The 10,428-nt window shown below is 46.5% G+C and overlaps 1 protein-coding gene across 1 annotated transcript in view; it reads left to right on the top strand.

Moving 5' to 3' along the window:
• Positions 1–4,625: 4,625 nt before the first annotated feature.
• The window catches only part of pear1 (platelet endothelial aggregation receptor 1), a 72,734-nt gene continuing 66,931 nt past the window's right edge, over positions 4,626–10,428 (top strand). Inside the window, exon 1 of the mRNA XM_083919004.1 lies at positions 4,626–4,756. The gene's annotated coding sequence lies outside the window, so the exon portion shown is untranslated. The remainder of the gene's footprint in view (positions 4,757–10,428) is intronic.

The raw sequence follows: 10,428 nt of genomic DNA, 5'->3' as shown, positions 1-10,428 counted from the left end.
AGGAGGCTGACATGACACCGGAAACACGTCACTGCGGCTTATTTTTCTTCTTCTCTGTGTCATTTTGCAGCAGAGACGCATCCGGAAGGAGCACCGGTGCAATGACACTTATTAGATAATAATAATAATAATAATAATAATGATAATAATTATACTATTAATAATTAAAATAGTAACAATTATAACATAAAACCAACAATAATAATATAATTATAATACTTATTATAATAATAATAATAATAACATAAAACAACAATGATATAATAATAACAATAATAATAATAATAACATAAAACCAACAATAATAACAATAATAACATAAAACAACAATAATACTAATAACAACAACAATAATAACAATAATAATAATACTTATAATAATAACTAATAATAATAACAATAATAATAATACTTATAATAATAACTAATAATAATAACAATAATAATAATACTTATAATAATAACTAATAATAATAACAACAACAATGATAATAATAAGAAGAAGAAGAACACAAAAATAACAATAATAATAATAACTGTATTTGTATAGCACCTATATACAGTGTAAACAAAACAAATTATAATTTTAATAATTATAATAATAATAATAATAATAATAATAATGACATCCAGTAGGGTACAACATAACCATATTTACACATCATTGTATAAGAAGGGGCATACATTAATGGACAAAATAAATAATTATTATTAGCTTAAGGTGCAGAAAAATGGGCTTTAAGAAGTGATTTAAAAGAGGATATCAATTATGATGATTTCAGTCATAACTATAATATTGAATGTTCCAGAAATGACTTCTGGACTGTGATTAATGCACAGGCCCTCACCTGTATGATTAAGGGAGACAAATGTAAAAGAAAAGGAAGAAGAAGAAAAGAAGAAGAAGAAGAAGAAGAAGAAGAAGAAGAAGAAGAAGAAGAAGAAGAAGAAGAGGAAGAAGAAGAAGAAGAAGAAGAAGAAGAAGAAGAAGAAGAAGAAGAAGAAAAGAAGAAGAAGAAGAAGAAGAAGAAGAAGAAGAAGAGGAAGAAGAAGAAGAAGAAGAAGAAGAAGAAGATGAAAACACCAGTAGATGGCAGCGTTTCATTTCACATAACCACCCTCCTTTGATGCCTCCAGAACATTCATCCATCCATTCATTCATCCATTCATTCATTCATCTTCAGCCTCTTGTCCCTGTCGGGGTCACGGGGGGCTGGAGCCGATCCCAGCTGACGTCGGGCGTGAGGCGGGGTCCACCCTGGACAGGACGCCAGTCTATCACAGGACACATAGAGACGAACAGAGACAGACAACCATTCACACCTACGGGTGATTTAGAGTCATCAATGAACCCAACACCTGCACGTCTTTGGACTGTGGGAGGAAACCGGAGAACCCGGAGAAAACCCACGCAGACACGGGGACAACATGCAAACTCCACACAGAAGGGCCCCAGCCGGGGTTCTAACCAGGAACCCTCTCGCTGTGAGGCGACAGTGCTAACCACCACACCAGCGTGTCGCCCGCCGCCAGCACATCAATAATGTTTGAACCTTGTAGTCCGTCCGTAAACTCTCCCAAAAAGTGATGTGTCATATTTCATCCATAGCTGTGAAACCAGTTGGTCCATAGGTGACTTGGCTGGGAACCGGAGGGTCGCCGGTTAAAGTCCCTGTGTGGACCTTGAATGGAGCGTGGACTGGTGGCTGGAGAGGTGCCAGTTCATCTCCTGGGCACTGCTTGGGTGCTGTTGGGAGCAAGGCACCGAACCCCCAACTGCTCGGGGCGCTGTTCACTGGCAGCCCCCTCGCTCTGACATCCCTCCATTAATTGCATGTATGTAGGTCCTGTCTGTGCATGTGTGTGTGTGTGTGTGTGTGGACAACAGCCCTGACCAAGCATCAGTTTTTGACGTGTTGGGTTTGAGACTGTGTTGGTGTGGAGGAGAACCGGCAACCCTCCGGCCAAGTCACCTATGGACTGAGCTACTGCCGCCCCTGTAACTGTAACTTCCTAATGAACGATCTGAATCCAGGATGAAGAAATCAACATTTGAATGTTAGAAATTATGTGGGTTTTTTTTATTGTTCTCTTTTTAACCCTCCTGTTCTCCTAAGGGTCAATTTGACCCCATTTAATGTTTAACATCTCTAAATAATGTCATTTTTCTTTGTTTTTTTGCTTTATATTTATGACTTTTCCTCATTTTATGGGGACGACTCATAAAAAGGCTAAAATTGTCATGATTATATATATTTTTATTGTTCTTATCGTACATGTACTTGTGGCATCGGTGTTCCTTTGGGTCAGTTTGATCATCTGGATGATTTAATCATTATTATTATTGTTTATTTTACAATTCAAATATTATATGAGGTCAAATTCATGCTGCTGTCCTTGATAACGGACGTTACTTTCATTCCAGATGTTACAAATAACACAAAATAGCACTTAAAATAACAGACTTACTTTAAAACACACACACAGAAATCCCTCCATGCAGTTTAACATCAGTGATATTTTTCATTCTGTTAAATAAAAACATAAAGTACCCGACTTCACTTGAGTCACACATTGATTATGATCATTTTCCAGATGTTTAACGGTCAAATTGACCCCAAGAATAAATGGTGTTAGTGAAATTTGAGGGCAACAGGAGGGTTGGAGAGGGGTGAGAGAGGGTGGGACGGGGTGGGAGAGGGTGAGAGAGGGTGGGAGAGGGTGAGAGAGGGTGGGAGAGGGGTGAGAGAGGGTGGGAGAGGGTGGGAGAGGGTGAGAGAGGGTGGGAGAGGGTGGGACAGGGTGGGAGAGGGAGAGAGAGGGTGGGAGAGGGTGAGAGAGGGTGGGAGAGGGGTGAGAGAGGGTGAGAGAGGGTGGGACAGGGTGGGAGAGGGTGGGACGGGGTGGGAGAGGGTGAGAGAGGGTGGGAGAGGGTGGGACAGGGTGGGAGAGGGTGGGACGGGGTGGGAGAGGGTGGGAGAGGGTGAGAGAGGGTGGGAGAGGGTGGGACAGGGTGGGAGAGGGGTGGGACGGGGTGGGAGAGGGTGGGAGAGGGTGGGACAGGGTGGGAGAGGGTGGGAGAGGGGTGAGAGAGGGTGGGAGAGGGTGGGACAGGGTGGGAGAGGGTGGGACGGGGTGGGAGAGGGTGGGAGAGGGTGGGAGAGGGTGGGACAGGGTGGGAGAGGGTGGGACGGGGTGGGAGAGGGTGGGAGAGAGGTAGAGAAAGAAAGAGAAAACTACACATTCTTGGCCTGACACTTGTCATACAGGGTCAATATCTATCTCTCTATCCATCCATCAATCTTTCTATCTATCTATCTATCTATCTATCTATCTATCTATCTATCTATCTATCTATCTATCTATCTATCTATCTCTCTATCTATCTATCTATCTATCTATCTATCTATCTATCTATCTATCTATCTATCTATCTATCTATCTATCTATCTATCTATCTATCTATCTATCTATCTATCTATCTATCTATCTATCCATCCATCTATCTATCTATCTATCTATCTATCTATCTATCCATCTATCTATCTATCTATCTATCTATCTATCTATCCATCTATCTATCTATCTATCTATCTATCTCTCTATCCATCTATCCATCTATCTATCTACACATGAAGGTCTCTGAGGACTAAAACAACTCTCAATCTCCCTCGACCTTCCTCCCTCCTTCTCTTCTTCCTCCTTCCTCCTCCTCCTCCTCTTCTTCCTCCTCCTCCTCTTCCTCCTCCCTCCTCCTCTTCTTCCTTCCTCCTCTCTCATGCTCCTCCTCCTCCCTCCTCCTCCTCTTCTTCCTCCCTCCTCTCTCCTCCTCTCCTTCCTCCCTCCTCTTCTTCCTCCCTCCTTCTCCTCCTCTTCTCCCTTCCTCCTCTCCTCCTCTTCTTCCTCCCTCCTCCTCTTCTTCCTCCCTCCTTCTCCTCCTCTTCTTCCTCCCTCCTCCTCTTCTTCCTCTCTCCTCCTCCTCCTCCTCCTCCTCTTCCTCCCTCCTCTTCTTCCTCCCTCCCCCCTTTCTCTTCCGCCTCTTCTTCCTCCCTCCTCCTCCTCCTCTCCCTCCCTCCTCCTCTTCCCCCCTCTCTCCTCCTCCTCTTCCTTTCTCCTCTCCTTCCCCCCTCCTCCTCCTCTCCATCCCTCCTCCTCTTCCCCCCTCTCTCCTCCTCCTCCTCTTCCTTTCTCCTCCTCCTCTCCTCCCCCCCCTCCTCCTCCTCTATTCCTCCCTCCTCCTCCTCTTCCTCCTCCTCTCTCCTCCTCTCCCCCTCCTCCTCTTCCTCTCCCTCCTCCTCTCTCCTCTCCCTCCCTCCCTCCCTCCTCCCCCTCTCCCTCCCTCCTCCTCCTCACCTTCCTTCCTTCTCCTCTTCTCCCTCCCTCCTCCTCCTCCTCCTCCTCTCCCTCCTCCTCCTCTCTCCTCCTCCTCCCTCCCTCCTCCCCCGTCCCCTCGCTGTCACACTTTTTCCACTCTGTCTGGCTTCACTTCAGGACCCTCCCCCGTCTCTAGCTATGCCTCTCTCTCTCTCTCTCTCTCCCTCCCTCCCTCTCTCTCTCTCTCTCTCTCCCTCCCTCCCTCTCTCTCTCTCTCTCTCTCTCCTCCTCCTCTCTTCTCCTCTCTTCACATTGTTTACAGAGGTTGAAGATACTCTGAGTGTAAATGAGTCTTAAAAACACAAACTCCTTTTCTTGGTGCTTGGAAGTTTAACTGCGACACTAAAGCGACGCATCCACCGGGAGTTCTCGGCCGGCAGAGGTGAGTGAACACCCGGGTCATGAGACCAACACAGCGGCACCGACACGGAGACTTTGACGGTTCATTTGAAAGTTTGTGACTTATTAAGACTGCTAATATTATTATGAACAGTCCAGACAGCTGCGTTTGAATCCGCGTGTTCCTGCGCGCACTGCGGGAACGCGCTGCTGCAGAAAGTAGTGCTAAAGTGCAGATGTGGTGATTTACTGTGCGTGTGTCTGCTGCTGGGCCAGATGTGCTGAAAGGCTTATTATTGTGTTTGTTACCGTGCACATTTAAAAAAGCTGTGAACAACAGAGGAAGAAGAAGTCAGATCTTTAATGTAAAAGTAGGTAAAAGTCCCACATGGGGAAGTAAGGAGCCTATAATTATACACTGATTCAAGTACAGTTTTTACTTCATTATTTCCATTTAAGGTGCTTTAAACTTTGGCTGCACTACAAAGGAAGATACTTTGACACATGAAGAGCTCAGAAAAATAAGATGCACTCTTGTAAAGTACCTTAAAATGATTTCTACCAAAACCACAAACATGAAAATGGTGTTTACACATCAGTGCATCACTAATAATAATATTAACCATGTAATATATAATAGTGCAACACTCACATCGGCCATTTCTTTGGAATAATGAGCAATTTTGATACTTAAGAACATTTTGCTTGCTTATACTTTAACACTTTAATGCACCTTTACATGCACTTGTTGTTGAGTGTTACTTTTAAGGATCTGAATGCTTCCTTAAGTAAAGGTACAGAAGTATTATTAGCAAAACACGTCCCTGCAAGTATCAACAGTGATGCAGAATGCTCCCTTTGATGTTGTTATATTACAGCATTATGTATATTATATTATTTTATTCGTACTGATCTCTTCATGTAAATGTTTGCAGCAGTTTATTACTTTATTTTCTGTTACAGTTCTGCAAGACAAACATGTTTCCAAGTAAAATTGAAAAAAAGGTTAACAGTCACTGCAGCTGTCAAATGAATCATGGAGTAGAAGTACGATAAAGCATAAAATGGGAATACTCGAGCAAAGTACTCCTACCCACTTGTGTAACTGTACTTATTTACTGGTTGTTCACATGTTGTGAGAGTGTGCAGATCCCATTTCATCACTATATTGAGCCGGTTTCTCCACAGTGTGGTGTTCTGTTGCTTCACTGATCATAAATGCTCTGTGTGAACAGACACACTAACAGTGATTTGAGTGTGTAAGCCAGCACACAAACACATAACTCTCCTCTGAGTGAGCGAGTCAGTATGCACTCGGCATCTCCGGCTCTGATTTGAAAACTTCTCCAGCTACTATCAGGAGAGAGAGAGTGACTCAGAAAAGCTCCTCTGGCACGTCTCCGCCATCGATTCATCGCGGCAGAAGTTGCCGGGAGAAGGTCGGCTGTTTCCTCAGTGCCTATCTCCTCCTCCTCCTCCTCCCCCTCCTCCCTCTGTCTTAATCCAAATCCGGGATTGATCTCTCCGTCTGTGACTCGAGCCGATGAAACGTGGCGGCGAGGTGGCTGCAGCCCAAACAACTGCGTGACATCCTGTGTGTGATGGCGTGACTCAGCTCTCGTGTCCTGCCAGTGGAGTTAATCAGGTGGAGCAGATGGAGACAGAGTGTTTTGCAGATGTGAGGTTGTTTGTCCTGTGCATCGAGAGTGTGTGTGACTAATCTGCTACGTACGGGGTCACTTAGAGAAAGGGAATACGATCAACTAAGATACGTTCATGGACTGACTGTGTCCTCATTCTGACTGTGTCCGGCTGCTCAGTGCGGAGTTACACTGCTCATCTAGTGTCATCGTTAGGTCTAATTAGGTATTAACTTGTCCTATACTTTGGTTTATGACTAAATACCTGCTAAATCAATGACAGCATCCCATCAGCCTCAGCTGTATTTTGTGTTTAGTGCCAAACGTTTTCCAATTTGACGCTGTGACTCGCCGTGAAGATGGCGACCACAGACACTAGTGAGGGAAATGATACAGGAACAGGAAGTGCTGTACTGGTATCTGAGTTCCCTGATATAAGCTTCACCTCTTTACCAGCAGCAAGCAAACACATCAATGAAGAGAAATGTTCTTGGAGCAAAACTAATGTAATAATAACTCTGCTGACTAACCTGTTCTGACTGGCTCTGTTTAAGAGCTGATCAGGGAGCAGTGAAAGATCTGCAGAGTTTGGTGAAAACGCACGCTTTACAAATTGAATAAAAAGCACAGAATTGAACGCAAACTACTGCACATCACCAGGTTGTTCGTGATCTCATCTCATCTTCAGCCTCTTATCCGGGGTCGGGTCTCGGGGGCAGCAGCTTTAGCAGGGGACCCCAAACTTCCCTTTCCCGGGCCACATTAACCAGCTCTAACTGGGGGATCCTGAGGTGATCCCAGGCCAGTGTGGAGATCTAATCTCTCCACCTGGTCCTGGGTCTTCCCCGAGGCCTCCTCCCAGTTGGACGGGCCTGGAACACCTCCCTAGGGAGGCGCCCAGGGTTCATCCTTACCAGATGATCCTGAACCACCTCAACTGGCTCCTTTCAACGCAAAGGAGCAGCGGCTCTACTCCGAGTTCCTCGCGGATGCTGAACTTCTCCCCGTTGTTCGTAATCTCTTGTTGACAAACTGACTTAAACTTTAGAGCTCTGAAATGATAGAGCGCTGCTCATCGAAGCGTACTGTTTTGGAAGCAAACACGCTTCTTTTTCTCCGCAGAGCTGTAAAATCACCCTGTAAATCCAGCATTCGTGCACTCCAACACTTATTGTCTGTGACTTATGAATGAAGGCGTTTTGATTAAGGAGACGCTGGCACCACTCGAGGCATAAAAACATCTGCGAGGAAGGCAAGACTGATTAAGTATGGGAGTAAATCTCAGCCACCTGGTTTGGACTCCTGACCTCACATCTGCTCTGGCAACGCAAAAATCACCAGGAAGTGTCTCTGTGCAGACTGAAGAGCGAACTTTCCTCTGTACTTCTCCAAGCGTTCAGTGCCATTAGAGGTAGAGAAAGAGAAAGAGAGGTAGAGGTAGGGAAAGAGAGGTAGAGAAAGATAAAGAGAGGTAGAGAAAGGGAAAGAGAGGAAGAGAAAGAGAGGTAGAGGTAGAGTAAGAGAGGTAGAGGAAGAGAAAGAGAGGTAGAGGAAGAGAAAGAGAGGTAGAGGAAGGGAAAGAGAGGTAGAGAAAGGGAAAGAGAGGTAGAGGAAGAGAAAGAGAGGTTGAGGAAGGGAAAGAGAGGTAGAGGAAGGGAAAGAGAGGTAGAGGGAGAGAAAGAGAGGTTGAGGAAGGGAAAGAGAGGTAGAGGAAGGGAAAGAGAGGTAGAGGAAGGGAAAGAGAGGTAGAGAAAGAGAGGTAGAGGAAGAGAAAGAGAGGTAGAGGTAGGGAAAGAGAGGTAGAGGAAGGGAAAGAGAGGTAGAGGTAGAGAAAGAGAGGTAGAGAAAGGGAAAGAGAGGTAGAGAGAGGGAAAGAGAGGTAGAGGAAGGGAAAGAGAGGTAGAGAAAGAGAGGTAGAGGAAGGGAAAGAGAAAGAGAGGTAGAGAAAGAGAGGTAGAGAGAGGGAAAGCGGCTCCACAGCTCCATTATTCACATATATTGTTTCCGCGGGTCGGACTGTGAGCAGACGCACAGCTGCGTCTCCCTGAAACCTGAAATCGTTGTTTTCCTTCAGTGTCTTTTCACATGAGATCCTCATCAGTGGAAAAAGAGCATCTCCCCTTGGAAATGCATCTGCCCTCCTCCAGACTGCTCCAGCTATCCGCGGCGTAACGGTGACCCTCTTTTTTTATATTTGTGTCTGGTCAAACTACCAAACCTGTCCTGGTCTGACAGCTGGAGCTCCGGCTCACTTACCGTGTGTTTGTCCAGGAGAGGACACAGACTCGGGCGAGCTATCGGATATGTTTTGTTTGGAGGTGACACTGGCCTGAGACACGAAGAGATGAGGCAGACGTAGAAAACAGTAGAATTGAAGTAAGATGCATTAGTGTGAATTTGATCCCCGGTGCCTGGACGTTTTTAAAATTTACTGCAACACCGCACAGGGCACCCTCAGAGCGCACTCAACCTGTCCTTCCGCACCGCGCCCCAGGCTTAAGGGTACTTGTCCCCCCCTCCCTCTCCCCCCGCGCCCCAGCCCCGTTTGTACTCACACTACCTGGGCCTCGGCCAATGCTTCTTGCTGTCCATACGTCATCACGCCGTAACACGTCACACGCATTGATGACGTCGTGGCGATGCGTGGCTTTGTTTACAGATCTTTCCGTAGACCTCGGAGTTTTTGTGCGTCTTGTCGACTGTTTTTGAATCTTTTCATCGACCAAATCTGCAGTAAACACTCCACCTCCGCATCACACCAACGTGAACCTTTCACCGCCATTGTTGTTGTTGTTTAATGTCCGCGCATGGTCCCTCCTTTTTTTCTATGTCCGAACAGGCGCACATACCGCTACCGCCGTAGGGCTCGTGCTCGTGCTCGTACACGTGTGCACGCTCGTTCTCGTACATGTGCAAACGGGCTCTACAAAAGCCCATCTCTCCCAAACGGGCCGTGGACGGAGTTATGCGTGGAGCGGGTGCACTCACACTGCTTAAAGGTACTAGGCTTTAGCTGAAAAAACGGTTTTGGCCAAACGGTTTAGAAGGACAGTGTGAGTGCGCCCTCAGTCTCTGCATGTTGTCTTTTGAAGGCCACAATTATTCCTGACAAGTCTAAACACGACGGCCAGACACCTTCCGTGTGTTATTTAGGTGAGATCACAGCGCGGTGTCGCCCCTTTGAAGCACGCTCTCCGGGCTCTGGAATTACCTGTAATCTGCTAGAGAGGCTGGGCTCTGCGGAGGAGCCGGTCAGTCCATCACGTTGGTCCAGACTCATATATTCAGTCTGATGTCTCGCACTTGGTCTTGGTCCTGTGCCTTGTTTGTTGGACTCAAATGGTTCCTGGCTGCTGATTTGGGATCAGTTGTACAGTGCGTTGCCTAAATTCTATGCATAGATTAGTTTTATGTTGGAAGATGGACCAGTCTTGTTTATAGATCAGCCCTTAACGCCTCAGTCACTATACAAGCATTGGAAAGACACTAGTGCCTATGATGGTCTTCAATGGGACTGGATTTTCTCTGAACTGGGTCCTGACTTGGTCTCGACTGCCTTTGGACTTGATCTCAACTCGGACTCGACTAGATCACGTTTCTGAACTTGACTTGGACGCCATTCCGTTGGTCGACAACGACACACTACTTAATGGGGTGACCATGACATGTACAAATATGGGCGGCAGTAGCTCAGTCCATAGGTGAGAGTCCCTGTGTGGACCATGGAGCGTGGACTGGTGGCTGGAGAGGTGCCAGTTCATCTCCTGGGCACTGCCGAGGTGCTGTTAAGCAAGGCACCAAACCCCCAACTGCTCGGGGCACCGGTCACTGGCAACCCCCTCGCTCTGACATCTCTCCATTAATTGCATGTATATAGGTCCTGTCTGTGTGTGTATGTGTGTATTTCGGGCCTGTGTGTGTGTGTGTGTGTAGGGTACTTGTCCCCCCCTCCCTCTCCCCCCGCGCCCCAGGCCCGTTTGTACTCACACTACCTGGGCCTCGGAGAATGCTTCTTGCTGCCTATACGTCATCACGCCGTAACACGTCACACGCATTGATGACGTCATGGCGATGC

This window comes from Echiichthys vipera, assembly GCF_963691815.1.
Source record: "Echiichthys vipera genome assembly, chromosome: 8".
NCBI classification, from domain to species: domain Eukaryota; kingdom Metazoa; phylum Chordata; class Actinopteri; order Perciformes; family Trachinidae; genus Echiichthys; species Echiichthys vipera.
This window is presented reverse-complemented; position numbering and strand designations above follow the sequence as displayed.